General features: G+C 40.6%; 1 long non-coding RNA gene across 1 annotated transcript; it reads left to right on the forward strand.

Annotated features, from left to right (window-relative positions):
* Nucleotides 1-499: 499 nt before the first annotated feature.
* On the forward strand, nt 500-4,237 carry LOC115106177 (uncharacterized). The gene is made up of 3 exons (XR_003859993.2): nt 500-578; nt 1,440-1,615; nt 3,717-4,237. It is a non-coding gene; the product is annotated as an uncharacterized LOC115106177 (long non-coding RNA).
* The last annotated feature ends 23,169 nt before the right edge of the window (nt 4,238-27,406 follow it).

Genomic DNA, 27,406 nt, shown 5'->3' on the forward strand with positions numbered 1-27,406 from the left:
CAAAAGTGCACATTCCTACCGATGTAAAGCAGCTGTGGGTCTCACTCATCCAAACTACCGCGACGTGTCCCAACAATGCCTAGACTGCATTCCTCAGTTACATGCCTTAACGTGGACCCCTTGTTTTTCTCATTAGCCTTATATTCTTCATTTCCCTCCCTCTAATAGTCTTACACATCTATATCATATCTCTTATACAGTATGTTTATTAATATCTCCACTTGAGTCTCCATTCCATGTGCCTCAAAGCAATTGGCTGATGTAGGATGTGTCCCAAATAGCACCCGATTCCCTATATAGTGCACTACTTTTGACCAGAGCCCTTTGGGTACAGTTATGGTCAAAAGAAGTGCACTAAATAGAGAATAGGGTGCTATTTGGGACGCAGCGTAGCTTCAAAGTGTTGTGCGTCACTGAAAGCACCTGATAGTACCTGACAGTAAACATGCTTAGGATCTTTGAACAGGTCAATAAGGCTGTAAAAGTGTGTCTTTGCGTACTTCCTGTGACAAGAGTATGAAAGCAACTCACAGGTCGACATACAGGTTGCTGTACATTCAGAGGTCTTGGTTGTTAAGGTAAGGTGCATTTTGAATACATCTATTAATAGGAAATGCAGTAATAATGTAGTAATCATTGGCGACAGGGTATTGCATGACTGTTGTCTTACTCCAAATCCAACTGATTTTCATTAGACTTTGAAGTCCGAATGAAACGTAAGTACATCATACAAGGTCCAAATTGATTCAACCCAGTTCAATTATTTTAACATGGTCATGGTTGGGTAGAGGGAAGCACCATAACAACTATGCCTCTCCCTCTTTGTAACAGTGTATAAAGTGTATACTTTTCCATTGGATTGTACCATTGTATTAAATGGTTGTTGACAGGGGCTTTGTAATGATCACACTTGTCATTGGGCATTTATGGACAAAAGGGTCAAAGGTTTATGCTCCAGTTTACTTGTTTTCATTTGTAAAAGAGGTCAAACTTGTACAATTAAATGTAGCTTATTCGGTTGCCTGTGACTTCAGGGGTATAAATCATTACTCCGATTCTGTTGCAAAACGTTTTGTTTGCTCTGTTTGCTTCCGATTGATTCTTAAACGGTAAACAGTTTCCGTAATAAATACACCCCTGATCACATCTGTCTCTGCTGATCAGTGGTCAGTGTCCTGCTCAGAATCTGCTCCGTTTGGCCTTTAGAAGAAATGTAAAGGATGCAGACTTTAGATAGACTTGTGTAATTTTTACCTACATTTGATGTCATCTGGAGCACCTAGAAAATGAAATGACTTCTGAGAACGTACTATGTAAGTGGTTCTGAACCGGTCACAAAAAGGGGTTGAGATGGGTTATTTCTGGGTCATGAAGCTGAGTCTGACATTGAATAGGAACTGAACATGACCGATTGACTAGCGCTTACTGTTGATTCACAGAGAGCTGTTGAAAGTCCTAATAGTGATGAGGAGGCTGCTGGATAGAAACGTAAGGAAGATCCTTGAACTGTACCTTAGGATTCTCTTTTGTGTGTTCTCCACACGGAGACAGACGCCTGCCACAACAACAGACTGCGCATCATGCTGAATGAAAGTTGGTTACTTGATATGATAAAGTAAGTCTTTCTGTTTTCCATATTATGTTGTGATCTCCACCTCTACCAAACGGAAACAAACCTACTGATGTTCCAATTTACACACCGATGTGGATGTACTATATGCTACACATTACAACAGTATGTGTGCAATAACATGAGGTTATATTTAAGCAATAAGGCACGAGGGGGTGGGGTATATGGCCAATATACCACGGCTAAGGGCTGTTCTTAGTGGCCATATACCACAAATCCCTGAGGTGCCTTATTGCTATTGTAAACTGATTACCAATAAATGTTTTGTCCTACCCATGGTATACGGTCTGATATACCACAGCTTTCAGCAAATCAGCATTCAGGTCTGGAACCACCCAGTTTATAATTTTAAAACGTTTTTCACAATTCATGACATTTGATCCTAGTAAAAATTCCCTGTCGGAGGTCAGTTAGGATCACCACTTTATTTTAAGAATGTGAAATGTCAGAATAACAGTAGAGAGAATGATTTATTTCAGTTTTTATTTCTTTCATCACATTCCCAGTGGGTCAGAAGTTTACATACACTCAATTAGTATTTGGTAGCATTGCCTTCAAATTGTTTAACTTGGGTCAAACGTTTCGGGTAGCCTTCCACAAGCTTCCCACAATAAGTTGGGTGAATTTTGGCCAATCCCTCCTGACAGAGCTGGTGTAACCGAGTCAGGTCTGTAGGCCTCCTTGCACGCACATGCTTTTCAGTTCTGCCCACAAATGTTCTATAGGATTGAGGTCAGGGCTTCGTGATGGCCACTCCAATACCTTGACTTTGTTGTCCCTAAGCCATTTTGCCACAACTTTGGAAGTATGTTTGGGATCATTGTCCATTTGGAAGACCCATTTGCAACCAAGCTTTAACTTCCTGATTGATGTCTTGAGATGTTGCTTCAATATATCCACCAAATTTTCCTCCTTATGATTTCATCTATTTTGTGAAGTGCACCAGTCCCTCCTGCAGCAAAGCACCCCGACAACATGATGCTGCCACCCCGGTAATTCACGGTTGGGATGGTGTTCTTCGGCTTGCAAGCATCCCCCTTTTTCCTCCAAACATAACGATGGGCATTATGGCCAAACAGTTCTATATTTGTTTCATCAGACCAGAGGACATTTCTCCAAAAAGTATGATATTTGTTCTCATGTACATTTGCAACTGTAGTCAGGCTTTTTTATGGCGGTTTTGGAGCAGTGGCTTCTTCCTTGCTGAGTGGCCTTTCAGGTTATGTCGATATAGGACTCGTTTTACTGTGGGTATAGATACTTTTGAACCTGTTTCCTCCAGCATCTTCACAAGGTCCTTTGCTGTTGTTCTGGGATTGATTTGCACTTTCACACCAAATTAAGTTCATCTCTAGGAGACAGAACGCGTCTCCTTCCTGAGCGGTATGACGGCTGCGTGGTCCCATGGTGTTTAAACTTGTGTACTATTGTTTGTACAGATGAACGTGGTACCTTCAGGCAATTGGAAATTTCTCCCAAGAATGAACCAGACTTGTGGAGGTCTACAATTTTCTTTCTGAGGTCTTGGCTGATTTCTTTTGATTTTCCCATGATGTCAAGCAAAGAGGCACTAAGTTTGAAGGTAGACCTTGAAATACATCCACAGGTACACCTCCAATTCACTCAAATCAATTAGCCTATCAAAAGCTTCTAAAGCCATGACATCATTTTCTGGAATTTTCCAAGCTGTTTAAAGGCACAGTCAACTTAGTGTATGTAAACTTCTGACCCACTGGAATTGTGATACAGTGAATTATAAGTGAAATAATCTGTCTGTAAACAATTGTTGGAAAAATGATTTGTGTCGTGCACAAAGTAGATGTCCTAACCGACTAAGTTATTTGTGGAGTGGTTGAAAAACAACTTTTAATGACTCCAACCTAACTGTATGTAAACTTCCGACTTCAGCTGTACAGTACAGAGAATAGTTTTACAAAGATGTCCAAGAGCAAAACTAAGTGGCAAATCCTTGTCACTTCCATGGTCATCAGTCATCATCAAACCTAAGTGTAATATATACTGTAGTTCTGGCTGTAGTTGACTGACTCCTGACTAAATCCTACATTCCTCAAACTACAATTCCCAGGTTCTTAATCACGCCTTTGATGTGCATAGCACTGTACCTGCTGTGTTGCCGTAGAAAATGGCTGTGCACTCAGGAAGAAGAGTCAGATGACTCCTCTGTCTATGTCATCCCTATGCATGAAGAAGAGAGGACAGAAGGTCGAAGAGAGGAGGCAAGTCCCCCCAGTAGACCTCCTCGGCCCTCAAGGGCCCCAACCCCTCCACCGTTACCCACGACTGTCTACAGACCTCCCTATAGAGAACTGCCGCCGTATAGCTCAGTGGATCTCATCAACCCTGCACCGCCATACACTCCGGTACGACATCCCTCCACTGCTAGGTTGACCTCCTCAAACTGTCAACAGACATCTTGATTATAAAGACTTTCAGCGGCTGTCAACACTTTCCCCCATTTTGTAATTTAGGGGGGAAACATCAGCATTGCAAAACCAGACTGAATGCTGTGCTCACTATGTTTCACTTGAATCAGGCTAGAAAAGAATTACTTGCTTTTAAAAACACGGGCAGTGCAATCAATCTTCTAAGCAGTCTAGTGACCGAACTACTAGCAACATATGATCACTTCACATTCAGTTTTTAAGTGATCTACTCCTCTTGAAGAAACAGAAACTACACACAGACAGAGGTATCAGTGACTATAACCGTTCAACTTGGCACTAACATGAACCTGACTCCTCTCCATTGCAGTTTGACCCAAAGGACCCAGAGGACGTTCCACCTTCCTACCGAGCGGTGATAGAGGACATACCACCCATCTACTCAGCAGTGGTGGTGTCAGATGACCTTCCATCTGTCTGGTATCCGCCACTGCCCCCAGTCTCACCCCCCTTACTCCCAAATCCAGGTTACACCCAACTCCCGTTACCAAGACCCTAACATGGACGCGACTTGCACAATTGAGAATTCCATTTAATCCCACAGCACTTCTGCTACAGCCTGGTCCCAGATTTGTTTGTGCTGTCTTGCCAACACCTATAGGCAGCACAAACAGATCTGGGACCAGGCTATGTCTGCTATTCCCTTGCACCTCCATGGGGTTCATATAGAGCTCTGAACATGCATATTCAGGCCGTCCAAAGAACAATGCTGATTAATATACGTTTTTGAGGAAACTTTGGATTTATGTGATACAGGTAGGGCCTAGAGTTGTTCCCGGTTGGTGAAAACTCAGGGCCTGAAATACTGTATAGTGGTACATCTTATTTCAATTGAACACTTTCGTCACTGACGTGACATTGTACTGTAAAGTATCTGGTTCGGCTTGTGTAGAGGACTGGGCCATCATGGAGTCATTGTTCATTTCGTCAACAAAAATAGTGACTAAAATAATCACCCAGGTGACTCTCTTGCTTCACCTTAACCAGTCAACACCACCAGCCTTCTAGTTAGCTAGAATACTCTTTGCTGGTTAAGAAATACAAGCTGCTTTACCAAATTAAAAACAATAACAGCATTGTGTTTAATAGTAAAACAACAGTCTAGCTATGTTTTTCTCTTCCTTGAGTAGGCTATAGAAAAGTAGGCCGTCTTTTAAATTTGTAGTCTCGTTCAACCCTCCCACTTCTCCCATTGCATTTCATATACAGGTTCTGTTGTCAAGTGTCCATCTTTTCCTCAGAGAAAACGGCTTGATTTAAGCCCTTAAGTTACCATTTAAAAGACATGACCCATAATACCAGCGCTATGTTTTTTAAATTTAGATCGTGCATTGGCGGGCAGCATTTTACATTCATAAAGCATATCACAGGCCGTTCTTAAACTAGGTTACTTGCGGACCAGACCGTTATTTGTTCAGGCTACACCTTGTTCAGTTATGTTACCTCATTGGCTAGCTAAAGCTAGCAACCTGGGGGAATGTTCAGCAGGACGCAACATTTTGAAACGTTCAGACATAAATATGCTCTGTAGAACAAACATGCCTCTCTGACATGTTGAATAAGAAATAACGTAGCCTCTATTCTTGGAATTTCTATCTGCAATGTTCAAGAACGTTTTTCAACTGAACGTGGCCCTGGTAACATTATTGGTAGCCTACAGAGACTGGAAAGTATTCAGACCCCTTGACTGTTTCCAAATGTTGTTATTTTACAGCCTTATTCTAAAATGGATTAAATAAAAATGATCCTCAGCAATCTACAAACAATACCCTATAATGACAAAGTGAAAACAGGTTTTTAGAATTTTTGGCAAATTTATTTTAAAAAACACATTTACATAAGTATTCAGCAACGAAATTGAGGTCAGGTGCATCCTGTTTCCATTGATCATCCTTGAGGTGTTTCTACAACTTGATTGGAGTCCACCTGTGGTAAATTCAATTGATTGGACATGATTTGGAAAGGCACACACACCCGTCTATATAAGGTCCCAAAGTTGACAGTGCATGTCAGAGCAAAAACCAAGCCATGAGGTCGAAGGAATTGTCCGTAGAGCTCCAAGACAGGATTGTGTCGAGGCACAAATCTGGGGAATGGTACCAAAACATTTCTGCAGCATTGAAGGTCCCCAAGAACACAGTGGCCTCCAAGACATTTCCTAGAGCTGGCCGCCCGGCCAAACTGAGCAATCGGGGGAGAAAGGCAGTGGTCAGGGAGGTGGCCAAAAACCTGATGGTCACTCTGGCAGAGCTCTAGAGTTCCTCTGTGGAGATGGGAGAACCTTCCAGAAGGACAACCATCTCTGAAGCACTCCACCAATCAGGCCTTTATGGTAGAGTGGCCAAATGGAAGGCACTTCTTAGTAAAAGGCACATAACAGCCCGCTTGGAGTTGACCATGACCATGAAAAAACAAGATTCTCTGGTCTGATGAAACCAAGATTACACTCTTTGGCCTGAATGTCAAGTGTCATGTCTGGGGGAGACCTGGCACCACCCCTACTGTGAAGCATCGTGGTGGCAACATCATGCTGTAGGGATGTTTTTCATTGCAGGGACTGGGAGACTAGTCAGGATTGAGGAAAAAATGAACGGAGCAAAGTACAGAGAGATCCTTGATGAAAACCTGCTCCAGAGCGATCAAGACCTCAGCCGGGGGCGAAGGTTCACCTTCCAACAGGACAACAACCTTAATCACACAGCAAGACAAGACAACGCAAGAGTTGCTTCGGGACAAGTCTCTGAATGTCCTTGAGTGGCCCAGCCAGAGCCTGGACTTGAACCCGATCTAACATCTCTGGATAGACCTGAAAATAGCTGTGCAGCAACGCTCCCCATCCAACCTGACAGACCTTGAAAGAATCTGCAGAGAAGAAAGTAAGAAGCTCCCCAAATACAGGTGTGCCAAGCTTGTAGCGTCCTAACCAGCAGACTTGAGCCTGTAATCGCTGCCAAAGTTGCTTCAACAAAGTACTTAGTAAAGGGTCTGTGATATTTCTTTTATATACATTTGCTACAAATTCTAAAAACGTGTTTTTCTTTTGTCATTATGGGGTATTGTGTGTATGTTGATGAAGGAAAACACTTTTTTAAATCAATTTTAGAAACATTTTTGAATAATAAACCTAACAAATTGTGGGAAAAGTCAACCATTTTGTGGCACAGAGAGAAAACAAAAGGGATTGTAAACAATTTATTGAAATTCTTCTTGCCACTACACAAAGTCTGTAAAGGTTTTCCTGTGGTGAAGGAGAAGCGGACCAAAATGCAGCGTGGTGGTTATTCATGTTCTTTAATAAAGGAACTAGACATGAAATAACTAACAAAACAATAAATGTACGAAAACCTAAACAGTCCTATCTGGTGCAAACACAGAGACAGGAACAATAACCCACAAACACACAGTGTGATTCTCAATCAGAGACAACTAATGACACCTGCCTCTGATTGAGAACCATACTAGGCCGAAACATAGAAATACCCCAAAACATAGAAAAACAAACAGACTGCCCACCCAACTCACGCCCTGACCATACTAAATAAACACAAAACAAAGGAAATAAAGGTCAGAACGTGACAAAGTCTGACTGGGTAAATAACTATATTTTGAGTTAATGTGGACCCAGTGACTCAGACTTGAGCACTTGGACCAGGACTCAAGCACTGGGACTCTGACTTCAGCCACTTACTTGTGACTTGGACTCGAGCACAGGGGACTTGGGACTTGATTCAGACTTGAGGTTCAGTGACTCAAATACATCACTGGGTGAAATAATTATTAGCTCCCTTTCAAAATCATTAGCCCCTGTTCTACTTTTGGAGATCAATGTGGCGTCTGTGAAACATAACAATGGCAATGACGCGACTGAATGATGGCGGTGCAATCCATACTACTTTGCAGCACCATCGGGTGATTAAGTCTTTCTCTCATGTCTGTTTGTTTTGTATGTAATGTGCAATATCTATGTAGGCTGAATTAGGAATTTACATGGTCAGAGAATTCGAATACTTCGAATAATTTGATTCTTATTTACAGTACCAGTCAAAAGTTAGGACACACCTACTCATTTGAGGATTTTTCTATATTTTTACTACATTGTAGAATAATAGGGAAGAAATCAAAATGATGAAATAACACATATGGAATTATGTAGTAACCAAAAAAGTGTTAAACAAATCAAAATATATGTTATATTTGCGATTCTTCAAAGTAGCCACCCTTTTCCTTTATGACACCTTTATGACACCTTGCCCCGCATTTTCTCAACCAGCTTCATGAGGAATGCTTTTCCAACAGTTTTGAAGGAGTTCCCACATATGCTGAGCACTTGGTAGCTAATTTTCCATCACTCTGCGGTCCAACTCATTCCAAACCATCTCAATTGGGTTGAGGTCAGATGATTGTGGAGGCAAGGTCATCTGATGTAGCACTCCATCACACTCATTCTTGGTCAAATAGCCCTTACACAGCCTGGGGGTTTGTTTTGTGTCATTGTCCTGTTGAAAAACAATTGATAGTCCCGCTAAGCGCAAACCACATTGGATGGCGTAATGCTGCAGAATTCTGTGGTTGCCATGCTGGCTAAGTGTGCCTTGAATTCTAAATAAATCAGCGACAGTGTCACCAGCAAAGCACCATCACACCTCCTCCTCCATACTTCACGGTGAGAACCACACATGCAGAGATTATCCGTTCACAAAGACACAGTGGTTGGAACCAAAAAGATCAATTTGGACTGATTTCCACCGGTCTAATATCCATTGCTCATGTTTCTTGGCCAAAGCAAGTCTCTTCTTGTGTCCTTTAGTAGTGGTTTCTTTGCAGCAATTTGACCATGAAGGCCTGATTCACACAGCCTCAACAGTTGATTTTGAGATATGTCTGTTACTTGAACTCTGTGAAGCATTTATTTGGCCTGCAATCTGAGGTGCAGTTAACTCTAATGAACTGTAACTCTGGGTCTTTCTTTCCTGTGGCGGTCCTCATGAGAGCTAGTTTCATCATAGCGCTTGATGGGTTTTGCGACTGCACTTGAAGAAACTTTCTTGAAGAAAGTTCTTGAAATGTTCCGGATTGACTGACCTTCATGTCTTAAAGTAATGATGGACTGTCCTTTCTCTTTGCTTATTTGAGCTGTTCTTTACATAATATGGACTTGGTCTTTTACCATATAGGGCTATCTTCTGTATACCATCCCTACCTTGTCACAACACAATTGACCTACCTTGTCAATTCCACAAATTAACTTTTAACAAGGCACACCTGTTAATTGAAATGCGTTCCAGGTGACTACCTCATGAAGCTGGTTGAGAGAATGCCAAGTGTGTGCAAAGCTGTCATCAAGACAAAGGGTGGCTACTTTCAAGAATCCCAAATATAAATATCATTTGTTTAACACTTTTTTGGTTACGACATGATTTATTTCATAGTTTTGATGTCTTCACTATTATTCACAATGTAGAAAATAGTTTAAAAAATAAATAAAAACCCTGGAATGAGAAGGTGTGTCCAAACTTTGACTGGTACTGTATGTTTGTCAAATTTTCTTCTGTTGGGAAGACAATAGGATGTTATGCAGAACAATATGTCGATAGGACCATGTTTTGTACTATATGTTTGTCCACATGGAAATCAGTGATTTGTGTTTACTATAGGTTGAGGCAAATGTGATGTGACTAAAATGAAAGGGCATTTAGTTGACAAAAATGACCCAGTGTTTTCGTACATTTTGACAATAATTAGACTAAATTAGATATTCAAATGACAAAAATGTGACTAAGACATAATGATATTTTAGTCAAAATTACTAAGACTAGACCAAATCAAAAAAAAAAAAGAGTGCCAAAATGAACACTGTATGGATGATTTTCTCTTTATCTTTTGGAAAGAGTTTCTTGTGAAGAAGGTATAACACTGAAAAAATGCACCTTTATATTTGTCATATTTTGACAAATAGTGCTGATATAAATGACATTGTTTACATGAATGTACATTATTTTGATTTATATGTCATTTCTATTCAAAATGAGAGAAAAAAACGATGCAACACTTTACTGTGCAACATGCCTCCTGTTTGTTTGTAATGCAGATAGAGATAGATAGATAGATAGAGATAGATAGATAGAGATAGATAGATAGAGATAGATAGATAGATAGAGATAGATAGATAGATAGAGATAGATAGAGATAGATAGATAGATAGAGATAGATAGATAGAGATAGATAGATAGATAGAGATAGATAGATAGATAGAGATAGATAGATAGAGATAGATAGATAGAGATAGATAGATAGATAGATAGAGATAGATAGATAGAGATAGATAGATAGAGATAGATAGATAGAGATAGATAGATAGATAGAGATAGATAGAGATAGATAGATAGAGATAGATAGAGATAGATAGATAGATAGAGATAGATAGATAGAGATAGATAGATAGAGATAGATAGAGATAGATAGATAGATAGAGATAGATAGATAGATAGAGATAGATAGATAGAGATAGATAGATAGATAGAGATAGATAGAGATAGATAGAGATAGATAGATAGAGATATATAGATAGAGATAGATAGATAGATAGAGATAGATAGATAGAGATAGATAGATAGATAGAGATAGATAGATAGAGATAGATAGATAGATAGAGATAGATAGAGATAGATAGAGATAGATATAGATAGATAGATAGATAGAGATAGATAGAGCACTCAAGGAAGAAGCTACAGAAAATCTAAAAACAAAATACATTCACTCCATATAGGAGTGAAACACTGCACCTTTTAAAAAATATATTTATTTAACCAATTCTTATTTACAATGACGGCCTACCCGGGAACACAAAATGATCAACTAGATGGTCAAGATAACATGGGTATTTATAACCTCAGTTATGACCATTGTTAGTTGACTACTACAACCCTAGACTAACAAACCCTATCTGAGGTCCTGTTGAGACAGGGGCAGAACAACAGATTTTTACTTTGTCAGGTTGGGACAGATTTTTACCTTGTCAGCTTGGGGGATTCGATCCAGCAACCTTTCGGTTACTGGCCCAACGTTCTAAACACCTGCCGCCCCTTTGTCGCAGTATCTTAAATAATTGTTCCCAAGGTAGGTTGCGTGTGCTACCAAATTAAATTCACTCGATTCAGAGCCGCCTCTTCATATACGCAGACTAAAACTCACTCGAACATTTTGCCTGTGAGGTGGGGGGGCCCCTCGACCAAATCTCTCTTAAGGCGCACAAAAGTTCGCTGTCTACTATAAACCCACGTACACTTACTTACCATGCTAAAGGACACATGCAGGTAGGCCTCGCAAAGGTATTTCAATTCATTAATCGAGACAGTACCAATGAATGAATTGAAATACATTTGGGATTGAAATGGTTATACAGTAGCAACTGTTACGAAACCACCTAGCCAGACGACTGCTAACGCTAAACTTGCTAGGCGCTAGGCCTGTCTGTATGTGGGCATTAAAGAGTAAGAGTATGCGGTCCATGTTGTATGTGGGTTTATAGGAGACAGCAAACTTACCGGTTAGTTCTTGCTTTTCTGTATTGAAGTCCTTGAATCTCCATTTTGATTGTTTGAGGGGAATTGATCAAAGCGTGGAACTCTATCTAAAAAATAATTTATCCTTGACTGCAATACAGTTTTGGAAAACATAAACGCTCAACTTAATTATCATCCCAAAAATAACTTTACAAATACAGAAGTTACACTTACTGTTGGCTGTTTTACCACAGATTGCCGCTGAGATTTTTGTGCAACCCAGCTTCAAGCAAACGTTCTTTTGTGTGTTCCTCCCGAGTTTGCGTGCCCAAACAAAAGCATTTACACAAACCTCAGAGAAAGGCCCCACCATGCCATGAGGCTGCTGTCCACCTAAAATCAAATTGTATTTGTAACAAATGCTTTGTAAACAACAGGCGTAAACTAACAGTGAAATGCTTACTTACGGACCCTTCCCAACAATGCAGAGAGAAAAATATAGTCAAAATAATAACACAAGGAATAAATACATAATGATTAAGGATAACGTGGCTATAGACGAGGTACCAGTACTGAGTCGACTAGGCAAAAGTATAGATAATAAACAGTAGCAGCAGTGTTTGTTATGAGTCAAAAGAGTTAGATAGTTAGCTACACAGACGATCTGCATCTATTTGGTTAACTATGTAGTAGTGTTATGGCTCGGGGTTAGAAGCTGATTAGGGTCCTGTTGGTTACAGACTTGGTGCATTGGGTACCGCTTGTCGGGCGGTAGCAGAGAGAACCGTCTGTGACTTGGGTGGCTTTGACAATTTTTAGGGCCTTCCTCTGACACCGCCAGTGATGTACTGGTCCTTACGCACTACCCTCCGTAACGACTTGCGTTCGCATGCCAAGCAGGTGCCATGCCAAGCTGTGATGCTGTCAATGCTGCAGCTGTAGCACTTTTTGAGGATCTGAGGGCCCATGCCAAAACATCTCAGCCTCCTGAGGGGGGAAGAGGCATTATCGTGCCGCCTTCACGACTGCATTGGTGTGTGTGGAACATGTTAAATTACTTAGTGATGTGGACACCCAGGAAGTTGAAGCTCTCGACCCGCTTCGGCTACATCCACTTCGATGTGGATGGGTGCTCGGCCCTCTTGTTTCCTGTAGTCCACCTTCAGCTCCTTTTCTTGCTAACGTTGAGGGAGAGGTTGTTGTCCTGACACCACACTGGCAGTTCACTGACCTCTTTATAGGCGGTCTCATTACTGCAGGTGATCAGGCCTACCGCTGTCGTGTCGTCATCAAACTTAATGACGGTGTTGGAGTCGTGCGTGGGCCACACAGTCATGGGTGAACGGGGAGTACAGGAGGGGACTAAGAGCACACGTTGTTGCCTACCCTCACCACCTAGGGGTAGCCTGTCAGAAAGTCCAGGATTGAGTTGCAGAGGAAGGTGTTCAGTCTCAGGGTTCTGAGCTTAGAGGGCACTATGGTGTTGAACCCTGAACTGTAGTCAATGAACAGCATTTTCATGTAGGTGTTCCTCTTGTCCAGGTGGGAGAGGACAGTGTGGAGGGCAATAGAGATTTCTTCATCTGTGGGTCTGTTGGGGCAGGTAACTCTACCTACATGTACATATTACCTCAATTACCCTGACTAACCGGTGCCCCCGCACATTAACTCTGTACCGGTACCCCCTGTATATAGCCTCGCTTGTTATTTTATTGCTATTTATTTATTCGTTACTTTTTTACTTTTTGTTTATTTTGTATTTTTTTAGGTATCTATTTCTTTACTTGACACTTTTATATAAAAAAATCTTAAAACTTCTTAAAGCATTGTTGGTTAAGGGCTTGTAAGTAAGCATTTCTACACCTGTTGTATCAAATAACATTTCATTTGATTACTGACGCCACCTAGAGATGGAGTGTGGATGTGTCCCAAACCAGCCCCTTGCCCCGACCTACTCGCTCGGAGGGCCCTCCCTTGTCCCTTCTTCACTGAAGAAACTCAAAGGGTGACTTCCAGAGTGGCAAGCGGATCAAATACAGCCAACTTTGGGACACACTGGTGACTTGAATGATGCAATTCATGATCCATATTTAAATAATAAAACAAGTACGAAATTCAAACAAACATATCCTCCCTGTCCTTTTACAAGATGTGAACCTCAGTAACAGTTAAACGTTTAATTTGGGTGGACTTTCATTTGTTATATGGGTCAAGCCTCGAAATCAGACACAAACAAATGCACGTGACATATAATTATGTTGCATGAAATTGCGCAAATTCCAAACATATTGCAGTGCATGTTGGGATAGCACTTCGCCTGGAGCCTCCAGCCTTGCTGGCTCGGTCGAAGTGGCTATCGGAGGTTCTAATTAGCACCGACACCCTCAGCTTTGGGACACTTGTTTATATGGCAGAGGTGTGCGTGAGCCGAGGGGCTGATTTGGGATTCAGACTACCTGTGCACCTAACTACTAACTAAACTTAACTAACCTCCATTTGTAGCACAAGGAAGAACATTTCGAATTAAATCTACCTTAAGCCATGAGGACGAGGCAATGTTCTACAAGATATTTCATCTTTAATATTTTTCTATGAAATTCAGAATTACAATCTTGTGTAGCTGCCCCACTACCTCAACACTGTAGTATAGTAATCCAGAGCACTAAAGTTTTCTTTATATATAACCTTTGTTACAGTACAATATTTACAAAATTCTGAGATAAAATCACTGGAATTATACATCTATATTTGTTTAATCATTGGGAAAAGGATATACAGTAATCATGCTGCAGCATGTGAGAAATAGATAACATTTCAACCTATAACTAATGTACAGTAAGTATATCCTTGGCCTCTGTACCATGTTAAGGCAAAGTAAGCATGTTGGAAGCCACTTGTTTTTTATATATACGCTACCTGTCAAATGTCTGGACACACCTACTCATTCAAGGGGTTTTCTTTATTTGTACTATTTTCTACATTGTAGAATAAAAGTGAAGACCTCAAAACTATGAAATAACACATATGGAATCATATAGTAATCAAAATAGCGTTAAACATATCCAAATATATTTTAGATTCTTCAAAGTAGCTATTTTGGATAAACTATTTCATAATTTTGAAGTAGAAAATAATTATACAATGTAGAAAATCGTCAAAATAAAGAAAAACCTTGAAATGAGTAGGTGTGTCCAAACTTTTGACTGGTACTATATATATATATACACATATATATATATCCTGTATAATCAACATTGAAAATAAACGAAATATGTCCATCAAAACAAACATTCTACTCAGAAAGAGTCAGACACTATAAGTAACAGACACTATAGTCCACATGAAGTAAAAGGAACAAGTGCGCAGAGTAATCAAACAATTACACCGTTTCAATTAAACATAGTTTCAATCATCTGAAACATTTCTTAGGGGCCTAAATTCACACTTAGCGATTGTGGTCACATCTGTGCTAAAAAGATCACCAACTGAATATTTCCAACATCTCGCACATTAAACACATTTTTAAAAAAACACACATTAGATTTTTTTTTAAACATGGTAACAAAGAACAAAGAAATTTAAGATGACATTAAAAATATTCAATTCTCAGAGTGAGAAAATAGAGCGTATTGACATGTATGCATTGTTGATTGCTTGTGTGTTTGTGTGAGTGGGTATGCATTCATGCGTGAATTGGTGTATTCGTCTCAGATCATGTATCGCTATGCTATCTTTTTTTCAACAAAGAGAACATAAATAAGAATAAGTACAGTAACATCAGGACAACTGTCAAATATTTACAATCGTACACTCATATGACAAAATACACAGAATTTCATATGAAGAATAGTGTGACAGTTGGTACCTTTGTATTCTAAATCGGCCACGAAACAAAACACTCAATGTAAACATTGCACTACATAGTTTTTGTAAGATTTGGGAAGGCTAAACATTGTCAGGGAACTCCTGGTAGTATAACAATATCCATTATACTCCAAGACCGCCAGCACAGTATTTGCAAAATATATAAGCCTACTTCAACATATATAATATACTGCCACTCGTATCACTCACACACTACGCACTGTACCTCAAATCCCCTCTAAAGCCTCCTCAACAAATACCAATATATATTTGGTTGTACATTGTACTGTAAAGTATCTGGTTCGGCTTGTGTAGAGGACTGGGCCATCATGGAGTCATTGTTCATTTCGTCAACAAAAATAGTGACTAAAATAATCACCCAGGTGACTCTCTTGCTTCACCTTAACCAGTCAACACCACCAGCCTTCTAGTTAGCTAGGAAATACAAGCTGCTTTACCAAATTAAAAACAATAACAGCATTGTGTTTAATAGTAAAACAACAGTCTAGCTATGTTTTTCTCTTCCTTGAGTAGGCTATAGAAAAGTAGGCCGTCTTTTAAATTTGTAGTCTCGTTCAACCCTCCCACTTCTCCCATTGCATTTCATATACAGGTTCTGTTGTCAAGTGTCCATCTTTTCCTCAGAGAAAACGGCTTGATTTAAGCCCTTAAGTTACCATTTAAAAGACATGACCCATAATACCAGCGCTATGTTTTTTAAATTTAGATCGTGCATTGGCGGGCAGCATTTTACATTCATAAAGCATATCACAGGCCGTTCTTAAACTAGGTTACTTGCGGACCAGACCGTTATTTGTTCAGGCTACACCTTGTTCAGTTATGTTACCTCATTGGCTAGCTAAAGCTAGCAACCTGGGGGAATGTTCAGCAGGACGCAACATTTTGAAACGTTCAGACATAAATATGCTCTGTAGAACAAACATGCCTCTCTGACATGTTGAATAAGAAATAACGTAGCCTCTATTCTTGGAATTTCTATCTGCAATGTTCAAGAACGTTTTTCAACTGAACGTGGCCCTGGTAACATTATTGGTAGCCTACAGTGACTGGAAAGTATTCAGACCCCTTGACTGTTTCCAAATGTTGTTACTTTACAGCCTTATTCTAAAATGGATTAAATAAAAATTATCCTCAGCAATCTACAAACAATACCCTATAATGACAAAGTGAAAACAGGTTTTTAGAATTTTTGGCAAATTTATTTTAAAAAACACATTTACATAAGTATTCAGCAACGAAATTGAGGTCAGGTGCATCCTGTTTCCATTGATCATCCTTGAGGTGTTTCTACAACTTGATTGGAGTCCACCTGTGGTAAATTCAATTGATTGGACATGATTTGGAAAGGCACACACACCCGTCTATATAAGGTCCCAAAGTTGACAGTGCATGTCAGAGCAAAAACCAAGCCATGAGGTCGAAGGAATTGTCCGTAGAGCTCCAAGACAGGATTGTGTCGAGGCACAAATCTGGGGAAGGGTACCAAAACATTTCTGCAGCATTGAAGGTCCCCAAGAACACAGTGGCCTCCAAGACATTTCCTAGAGCTGGCCGCCCGGCCAAACTGAGCAATCGGGGGAGAAAGGCAGTGGTCAGGGAGGTGGCCAAAAACCTGATGGTCACTCTGGCAGAGCTCTAGAGTTCCTCTGTGGAGATGGGAGAACCTTCCAGAAGGACAACCATCTCTGAAGCACTCCACCAATCAGGCCTTTATGGTAGAGTGGCCAAATGGAAGGCACTTCTTAGTAAAAGGCACATAACAGCCCGCTTGGAGTTTGCCAAAAAGCACCTAAAGACTCTGACCATGAAAAAACAAGATTCTCTGGTCTGATGAAACCAAGATTACACTCTTTGGCCTGAATGTCAAGTGTCATGTCTGGGGGAGACCTGGCACCACCCCTACTGTGAAGCATCGTGGTGGCAACATCATGCTGTAGGGATGTTTTTCATTGCAGGGACTGGGAGACTAGTCAGGATTGAGGAAAAAATGAACGGAGCAAAGTACAGAGAGATCCTTGATGAAAACCTGCTCCAGAGCGATCAAGACCTCAGCCGGGGGCGAAGGTTCACCTTCCAACAGGACAACAACCTTAATCACACAGCAAGACAAGACAACGCAAGAGTTGCTTCGGGACAAGTCTCTGAATGTCCTTGAGTGGCCCAGCCAGAGCCTGGACTTGAACCCGATCTAACATCTCTGGATAGACCTGAAAATAGCTGTGCAGCAACGCTCCCCATCCAACCTGACAGACCTTGAAAGAATCTGCAGAGAGAAGAAAGTAAGAAGCTCCCCAAATACAGGTGTGCCAAGCTTGTAGCGTCCTAACCAGCAGACTTGAGCCTGTAATCGCTGCCAAAGTTGCTTCAACAAAGTACTTAGTAAAGGGTCTGTGATATTTCTTTTATATACATTTGCTACAAATTCTAAAAACGTGTTTTTCTTTTGTCATTATGGGGTATTGTGTGTATGTTGATGAAGGAAAACACTTTTTAAATCAATTTTAGAAACATTTTTGAATAATAAACCTAACAAATTGTGGGAAAAGTCAACCATTTTGTGGCACAGAGAGAAAACAAAAGGGATTGTAAACAATTTATTGAAATTCTTCTTGCCACTACACAAAGTCTGTAAAGGTTTTCCTGTGGTGAAGGAGAAGCGGACCAAAATGCAGCGTGGTGGTTATTCATGTTCTTTAATAAAGGAACTAGACATGAAATAACTAACAAAACAATAAATGTACGAAAACCTAAACAGTCCTATCTGGTGCAAACACAGAGACAGGAACAATAACCCACAAACACACAGTGTGATTCTCAATCAGAGACAACTAATGACACCTGCCTCTGATTGAGAACCATACTAGGCCGAAACATAGAAATACCCCAAAACATAGAAAAACAAACAGACTGCCCACCCAACTCACGCCCTGACCATACTAAATAAACACAAAACAAAGGAAATAAAGGTCAGAACGTGACAAAGTCTGACTGGGTAAATAACTATATTTTGAGTTAATGTGGACCCAGTGACTCAGACTTGAGCACTTGGACCAGGACTCAAGCACTGGGACTCTGACTTCAGCCACTTACTTGTGACTTGGACTCGAGCACAGGGGACTTGGGACTTGATTCAGACTTGAGGTTCAGTGACTCAAATACATCACTGGGTGAAATAATTATTAGCTCCCTTTCAAAATCATTAGCCCCTGTTCTACTTTTGGAGATCAATGTATGCGTCTGTGAAACATAACAATGGCAATGACGCGACTGAATGATGGCGGTGCAATCCATACTACTTTGCAGCACCATCGGGTGATTAAGTCTTTCTCTCATGTCTGTTTGTTTTGTATGTAATGTGCAATATCTATGTAGGCTGAATTAGGAATTTACATGGTCAGAGAATTCGAATACTTGAATAATTTGATTCTTATTTACAGTACCAGTCAAAAGTTAGGACACACCTACTCATTTGAGGATTTTTCTATATTTTTACTACATTGTAGAATAATAGGGAAGAAATCAAAATGATGAAATAACACATATGGAATTATGTAGTAACCAAAAAAGTGTTAAACAAATCAAAATATATGTTATATTTGCGATTCTTCAAAGTAGCCACCCTTTTCCTTTATGACACCTTTATGACACCTTGCCCCGCATTTTCTCAACCAGCTTCATGAGGAATGCTTTTCCAACAGTTTTGAAGGAGTTCCCACATATGCTGAGCACTTGGTAGCTAATTTTCCATCACTCTGCGGTCCAACTCATTCCAAACCATCTCAATTGGGTTGAGGTCAGATGATTGTGGAGGCAAGGTCATCTGATGTAGCACTCCATCACACTCATTCTTGGTCAAATAGCCCTTACACAGCCTGGGGGTTTGTTTTGTGTCATTGTCCTGTTGAAAAACAATTGATAGTCCCGCTAAGCGCAAACCAAATTGGATGGCGTAATGCTGCAGAATTCTGTGGTTGCCATGCTGGCTAAGTGTGCCTTGAATTCTAAATAAATCAGCGACAGTGTCACCAGCAAAGCACCATCACACCTCCTCCTCCATACTTCACGGTGAGAACCACACATGCAGAGATTATCCGTTCACAAAGACACAGTGGTTGGAACCAAAAAGATCAATTTGGACTGATTTCCACCTGTCTAATATCCATTGCTCATGTTTCTTGGCCAAAGCAAGTCTCTTCTTGTGTCCTTTAGTAGTGGTTTCTTTGCAGCAATTTGACCATGAAGGCCTGATTCACACAGCCTCAACAGTTGATTTTGAGATATGTCTGTTACTTGAACTCTGTGAAGCATTTATTTGGCCTGCAATCTGAGGTGCAGTTAACTCTAATGAACTGTAACTCTGGGTCTTTCTTTCCTGTGGCGGTCCTCATGAGAGCTAGTTTCATCATAGCGCTTGATGGGTTTTGCGACTGCACTTGAAGAAACTTTCTTGAAGAAAGTTCTTGAAATGTTCCGGATTGACTGACCTTCATGTCTTAAAGTAATGATGGACTGTCCTTTCTCTTTGCTTATTTGAGCTGTTCTTTACATAATATGGACTTGGTCTTTTACCATATAGGGCTATCTTCTGTATACCATCCCTACCTTGTCACAACACAATTGACCTACCTTGTCAATTCCACAAATTAACTTTTAACAAGGCACACCTGTTAATTGAAATGCGTTCCAGGTGACTACCTCATGAAGCTGGTTGAGAGAATGCCAAGTGTGTGCAAAGCTGTCATCAAGACAAAGGGTGGCTACTTTCAAGAATCCCAAATATAAATATCATTTGTTTAACACTTTTTTGGTTACGACATGATTTATTTCATAGTTTTGATGTCTTCACTATTATTCACAATGTAGAAAATAGTTTAAAAAATAAATAAAAACCCTGGAATGAGAAGGTGTGTCCAAACTTTGACTGGTACTGTATGTTTGTCAAATTTTCTTCTGTTGGGAAGACAATAGGATGTTATGCAGAACAATATGTCGATAGGACCATGTTTTGTACTATATGTTTGTCCACATGGAAATCAGTGATTTGTGTTTACTATAGGTTGAGGCAAATGTGATGTGACTAAAATGAAAGGGCATTTAGTTGACAAAAATGACCCAGTGTTTTCGTACATTTTGACAATAATTAAGACTAAATTAGATATTCAAATGACAAAAATGTGACTAAGACATAATGATATTTTAGTCAAAATTACTAAGACTAGACCAAATCAAAAAAAAAAAAGAGTGCCAAAATGAACACTGTATGGATGATTTTCTCTTTATCTTTTGGAAAGAGTTTCTTGTGAAGAAGGTATAACACTGAAAAAATGCACCTTTATATTTGTCATATTTTGACAAATAGTGCTGATATAAATGACATTGTTTACATGAATGTACATTATTTTGATTTATATGTCATTTCTATTCAAAATGAGAGAAAAAAACGATGCAACACTTTACTGTGCAACATGCCTCCTGTTTGTTTGTAATGCAGATAGAGATAGATAGAGATAGATAGATAGAGATAGATAGATAGAGATAGATAGATAGAGATAGATAGATAGAGATAGATAGATAGATAGATAGAGATAGATAGAGATAGATAGATAGATAGATAGATAGAGATAGATAGATAGATAGATAGATAGATAGATAGAGATAGATAGAGATAGATAGATAGATAGATAGATAGATAGATAGATAGAGATAGATAGATAGATAGATAGAGATAGATAGAGATAGATAGATAAGATAGAGATAGATAGATAGAGATAGATAGATAGATAGATAGAGATAGAGATAGATAGATAGAGATAGATAGATAGAGATATATAGATAGATAGATAGAGATAGATAGAGATAGATAGAGATAGATAGATAGAGATAGATAGATAGAGATAGATAGATAGATAGATAGAGATAGATAGAGATAGATAGAGATAGAGATAGATAGATAGAGATAGATAGATAGATAGAGATAGATAGATAGATAGAGATAGATAGATAGAGATAGATAGAGATAGATAGATAGAGATAGATAGAGCACTCAAGGAAGAAGCTACAGAAAATCTAAAAACAAAATACATTCACTCCATATAGGAGTGAAACACTGCCCCTTTTAAAAAATATATTTATTTAACCAATTCTTATTTACAATGACGGCCTACCCGGGAACACAAAATGATCAACTAGATCAGGGGTGTCAAAGTCAAATGGACGGAGGGCCAAATAAAAAAATCAGCTACAAGACGAGGGCCGGACTGTTCGAATGTTCATTGAAAAATTTTTAAATGACGCATATAGTCTAGTGAACCTAATTGAACCTACTGAAAACCTAACAAATATATTACAATATGATCAGATAAATAAAGCAATATTTTCTTATGGCTCTGTCAGTAATCTTTAATTTTCAACAGACACAAAAGACAAATTTCCTTTATATAAATATCCCCATAACATGAACATTAAATGAAAGAAACCGGTATTCAAGGCACCATCAGTAGACTATATTTTCTATTTTAGCAAAAGTGGGCTAAATTTACTTCAAAGAAAAAACAATAATAGCAATTTTCTATCATCCACTCAACTGAAATATTTTTAAAATATAATTGGATTGAAATACAAAAAATAAAGTGCAAAAATCTATTAATCAAAAACAACACTTTGTTTAAGGAGAAGTAACATGCAGTGAAAACAAATATTACATTTTAACTTTTAAACTTGAACTGAGTAAAAACTCTAAATATGTGATTGCACAGTAATGTTCACTTGTTTGAGGTTGAGGGTGATACTTGGTGGTGTCCCATCTTTTCCACAAGTTCATCAATGTTCGGGGTAAGGCTCTGAGCTGAAGAAATCCTCAGAATTGAGTGGAGGTGTTCAGCAGTAAGTCGACTTCTGTGTGATGTTTTGTTCAGGTTCATCAAAGAAAACAGTTGTTCACACAGGTATGTGCTGCCAAACATAGACAACGTTTGAGCAGCCTGGATGCGCAGCTGGGGCATTGTGCCGGGGAGGAAACGGGCGAACTCCGCAGCACCCACTGCCGCATATTTTGCCCTCAGTGCATCATTGCATTGGAGGTCAATCAACTCCATTTGGAGGTTTGGTGGTGAGCTTTCCACGTCAACAGCAAATGGGTTACCGAGCAGTTCCAACCTGCTTTTTTGTGCTTCAAAGTCAGCAAATCGGCGTCGAAAGTCAGCGGCAAGCATACCTATTTTATCAGCCAACTGTGTGCTCGGGAACGCACTGGTAGAGAGCTTCTCTTTCATGGTCTGGCAGCTGGGAAAGTGGCTCAAATTTTCTTTCCGCATCTGCGTCTCCCACAGAGTCAGTTTGGTTTTAAATGCCTTCACTGTACTGTACATATCAGAGATGACACGATCCCGACCCTGCAGCTGCAAGTTTATTGCATTCAGATGACTCGTAATGTCACACAGAAAAGCCATTTCACACAGAAACATTTCGTCTCGGAGTTGTGTTGTGTCTTTCCCTTTGCTGTCCAAGAACAGACAAATCTCCTCACGAAGCTCGAAACATCTTTGAAGCACCTTTCCCTGGCTTAGCCATCGCACCTCTGTGTGATAAGGCAAATCACCATGCTCCGTTTCTAACTCCGTCAGAAATGCCTTGAACTGGCGGTGATTCAAACCTTTGGCTCTGATAAAGTTAACTGTGCGCGTGATGATGCTCATTACATGCTCCATTTTCAAGGCTTTACCGCACAACGCTTCCTGGTGTATGATACAATGATAAGCTGTCAGCTCACCTGTCGCGTTTTCCTCTTGCATCTTTTCCCGTATCTTCGCCACCAGTCCGCTCCTGTGTCCACACATCGCAGGTGCTCCGTCGGTTGTCAAACCCACGAGTTTTTCCCAAGGCAGCTCCATCTCATTTACACATCTTGACACCTCTTCATACAAATCATGCCCCGTAGTTGTGCCATGCATAGGACGTAAAGCCAAAAACTCCTCTGTCACGCTTAGGTTGGAGTCCACTCCGCGGATGAAAATTGACAACTGGGCAATGTCAGAAATGTCGGTGCTCTCATCCACAGCCAAGGAATATGCAATAAAATCTTTTCCCTTTTTCACAAGCTGCTCTTTTAGATTGATGGACAACTGGTCTACTCTCTCGGCAATGGTGTTTCTGCTCAGACTCACATTTAAAAAGAGTTGCCTTTTTCTGGGCAAACTTCGTCACAAACTTTAATCATGCAGTTTTTGATGAAATCCCCTCCGTAAATGGCCGGGCTGATTTAGCGATCTCTTCTGCCAAAATAAAACTGGCCTTGACAGCAGCCTGGCCTTGTGATTTGGCTTTTTTGAACAGAGCCTGTCGAGATTTGAGGCCTCGTTTTAATTCCTCTGCCTTTTGTAGCCTTTGTTCCATGTCCATATTCTTGTTTTTGTCCGCGTGTTTCGTTTCATAATGTCGTCTCAGATTATACTCTTTCAGTACCGCCACACTTTCTCCACACAGAAGACACACAGGTTTTCCAGCTACCTTCGTGAACATATACTCCGACTCCCACCTTGTTTGAAACCCCCGGTTCTCAGTATCCACCTTCCGTTTTGCCATTTTTGATGGGTATCTGAAAGTTAATTTTACTGTGATGCTGACGACTGCTGTGCCAATAAATATTGAAATGAAGCAGCCTACTGCTCGGTGCGTCACCTTTGCATTGTGGGAAATGTAGTATTGGTGCGTGTAAAAGATCTGCGGGCTGCCGGCTTGCTGCGGGCCGGTTCTAATAATAAATCAAGATCATCCCAGGGGCCGTAAAAAACCTTCTTGCGGGCCGGATGTGGCCCGCGGGCCTTGACTCTGACATATGTGAACTAGATGGTCAAGATAACATGGGTATTTATAACCTCAGTTATGACCATTGTTAGTTGACTACTACAACCCTAGACTAACAAACCCTATCTGAGGTCCTGTTGAGACAGGGGCAGAACAACAGATTTTTACTTTGTCAGGTTGGGACAGATTTTTACCTTGTCAGCTTGGGGGATTCGATCCAGCAACCTTTCGGTTACTGGCCCAACGTTCTAAACACCTGCCGCCCCTTTGTCGCAGTATCTTAAATTAATTGTTCCCAAGGTAGGTTGCGTGTGCTACCAAATTAAATTCACTCGATTCAGAGCCGCCTCTTCATATACGCAGACTAAAACTCACTCGAACATTTTGCCTGTGAGGTGGGGGGGCCCCTCGACCAAATCTCTCTTAAGGCGCACAAAAGTTCGCTGTCTACTATAAACCCACGTACACTTACTTACCATGCTAAAGGACACATGCAGGTAGGCCTCGCAAAGGTATTTCAATTCATTAATCGAGACAGTACCAATGAATGAATTGAAATACCTTTGGGATTGAAATGGTTATACAGTAGCAACTGTTACGAAACCACCTAGCCAGACGACTGCTAACGCTAAACTTGCTAGGCGCTAGGCCTGTCTGTATGTGGGCATTAAAGAGTAAGAGTATGCGGTCCATGTTGTATGTGGGTTTATAGGAGACAGCAAACTTACCGGTTAGTTCTTGCTTTTCTGTATTGAAGTCCTTGAATCTCCATTTTGATTGTTGAGGGGAATTGATCAAAGCGTGGAACTCTATCTAAAAAATAATTTATCCTTGACTGCAATACAGTTTTGGAAAACATAAACGCTCAACTTAATTATCATCCCAAAAATAACTTTACAAATACAGAAGTTACACTTACTGTTGGCTGTTTTACCACAGATTGCCGCTGAGATTTTTGTGCAACCCAGCTTCAAGCAAACGTTCTTTTGTGTGTTCCTCCCGAGTTTGCGTGCCCAAACAAAAGCATTTACACAAACCTCAGAGAAAGGCCCCACCATGCCATGAGGCTGCTGTCCACCTAAAATCAAATTGTATTTGTAACAAATGCTTTGTAAACAACAGGCGTAAACTAACAGTGAAATGCTTACTTACGGACCCTTCCCAACAATGCAGAGAGAAAAAATATAGTCAAAATAATAACACAAGGAATAAATACATAATGATTAAGGATAACGTGGCTATAGACGAGGTACCAGTACTGAGTCGACTAGGCAAAAGTATAGATAATAAACAGTAGCAGCAGTGTTTGTTATGAGTCAAAAGAGTTAGATAGTTAGCTACACAGACGATCTGCATCTATTTGGTTAACTATGTAGTAGTGTTATGGCTCGGGGTTAGAAGCTGATTAGGGTCCTGTTGGTTACAGACTTGGTGCATTGGGTACCGCTTGTCGGGCGGTAGCAGAGAGAACCGTCTGTGACTTGGGTGGCTTTGACAATTTTTAGGGCCTTCCTCTGACACCGCCAGTGATGTACTGGTCCGTACGCACTACCCTCCGTAACGACTTGCGTTCGCATGCCAAGCAGGTGCCATGCCAAGCTGTGATGCTGTCAATGCTGCAGCTGTAGCACTTTTTGAGGATCTGAGGGCCCATGCCAAAACATCTCAGCCTCCTGAGGGGGGAAGAGGCATTATCGTGCCGCCTTCACGACTGCATTGGTGTGTGTGGAACATGTTAAATTACTTAGTGATGTGGACACCCAGGAAGTTGAAGCTCTCGACCCGCTTCGGCTACATCCACTTCGATGTGGATGGGTGCTCGGCCCTCTTGTTTCCTGTAGTCCACCTTCAGCTCCTTTTCTTGCTAACGTTGAGGGAGAGGTTGTTGTCCTGACACCACACTGGCAGTTCACTGACCTCTTTATAGGCGGTCTCATTACTGCAGGTGATCAGGCCTACCGCTGTCGTGTCGTCATCAAACTTAATGACGGTGTTGGAGTCGTGCGTGGGCCACACAGTCATGGGTGAACGGGGAGTACAGGAGGGGACTAAGAGCACACGTTGTTGCCTACCCTCACCACCTAGGGGTAGCCTGTCAGAAAGTCCAGGATTGAGTTGCAGAGGAAGGTGTTCAGTCTCAGGGTTCTGAGCTTAGAGGGCACTATGGTGTTGAACCCTGAACTGTAGTCAATGAACAGCATTTTCATGTAGGTGTTCCTCTTGTCCAGGTGGGAGAGGACAGTGTGGAGGGCAATAGAGATTTCTTCATCTGTGGGTCTGTTGGGGCAGGTAACTCTACCTACATGTACATATTACCTCAATTACCCTGACTAACCGGTGCCCCCGCACATTAACTCTGTACCGGTACCCCCTGTATATAGCCTCGCTTGTTATTTTATTGCTATTTATTTATTCGTTACTTTTTTACTTTTTGTTTATTTGTATTTTTTTAGGTATCTATTTCTTTACTTGACACTTTTATAAAAAAAAATCTTAAAACTTCTTAAAGCATTGTTGGTTAAGGGCTTGTAAGTAAGCATTTCTACACCTGTTGTATCAAATAACATTTCATTTGATTACTGACGCCACCTAGAGATGGAGTGTGGATGTGTCCCAAACCAGCCCCTTGCCCCGACCTACTCGCTCGGAGGGCCCTCCCTTGTCCCTTCTTCACTGAAGAAACTCAAAGGGTGACTTCCAGAGTGGCAAGCGGATCAAATACAGCCAACTTTGGGACACACTGGTGACTTGAATGATACAATTCATGATCCATATTTAAATAATAAAACAAGTACGAAATTCAAACAAACATATCCTCCCTGTCCTTTTACAAGATGTGAACCTCAGTAACAGTTAAACGTTTAATTTGGGTGGACTTTCATTTGTTATATGGGTCAAGCCTCGAAATCAGACACAAACAAATGCACGTGACATATAATTATGTTGCATGAAATTGCGCAAATTCCAAACATATTGCAGTGCATGTTGGGATAGCACTTCGCCTGGAGCCTCCAGCCTTGCTGGCTCGGTCGAAGTGGCTATCGGAGGTTCTAATTAGCACCGACACCCTCAGCTTTGGGACACTTGTTTATATGGCAGAGGTGTGCGTGAGCGCCCAAATGGTG

Source organism: Oncorhynchus nerka, linkage group LG23 (genome assembly GCF_034236695.1).
Source record: "Oncorhynchus nerka isolate Pitt River linkage group LG23, Oner_Uvic_2.0, whole genome shotgun sequence".
NCBI lineage: Eukaryota > Metazoa > Chordata > Actinopteri > Salmoniformes > Salmonidae > Oncorhynchus > Oncorhynchus nerka.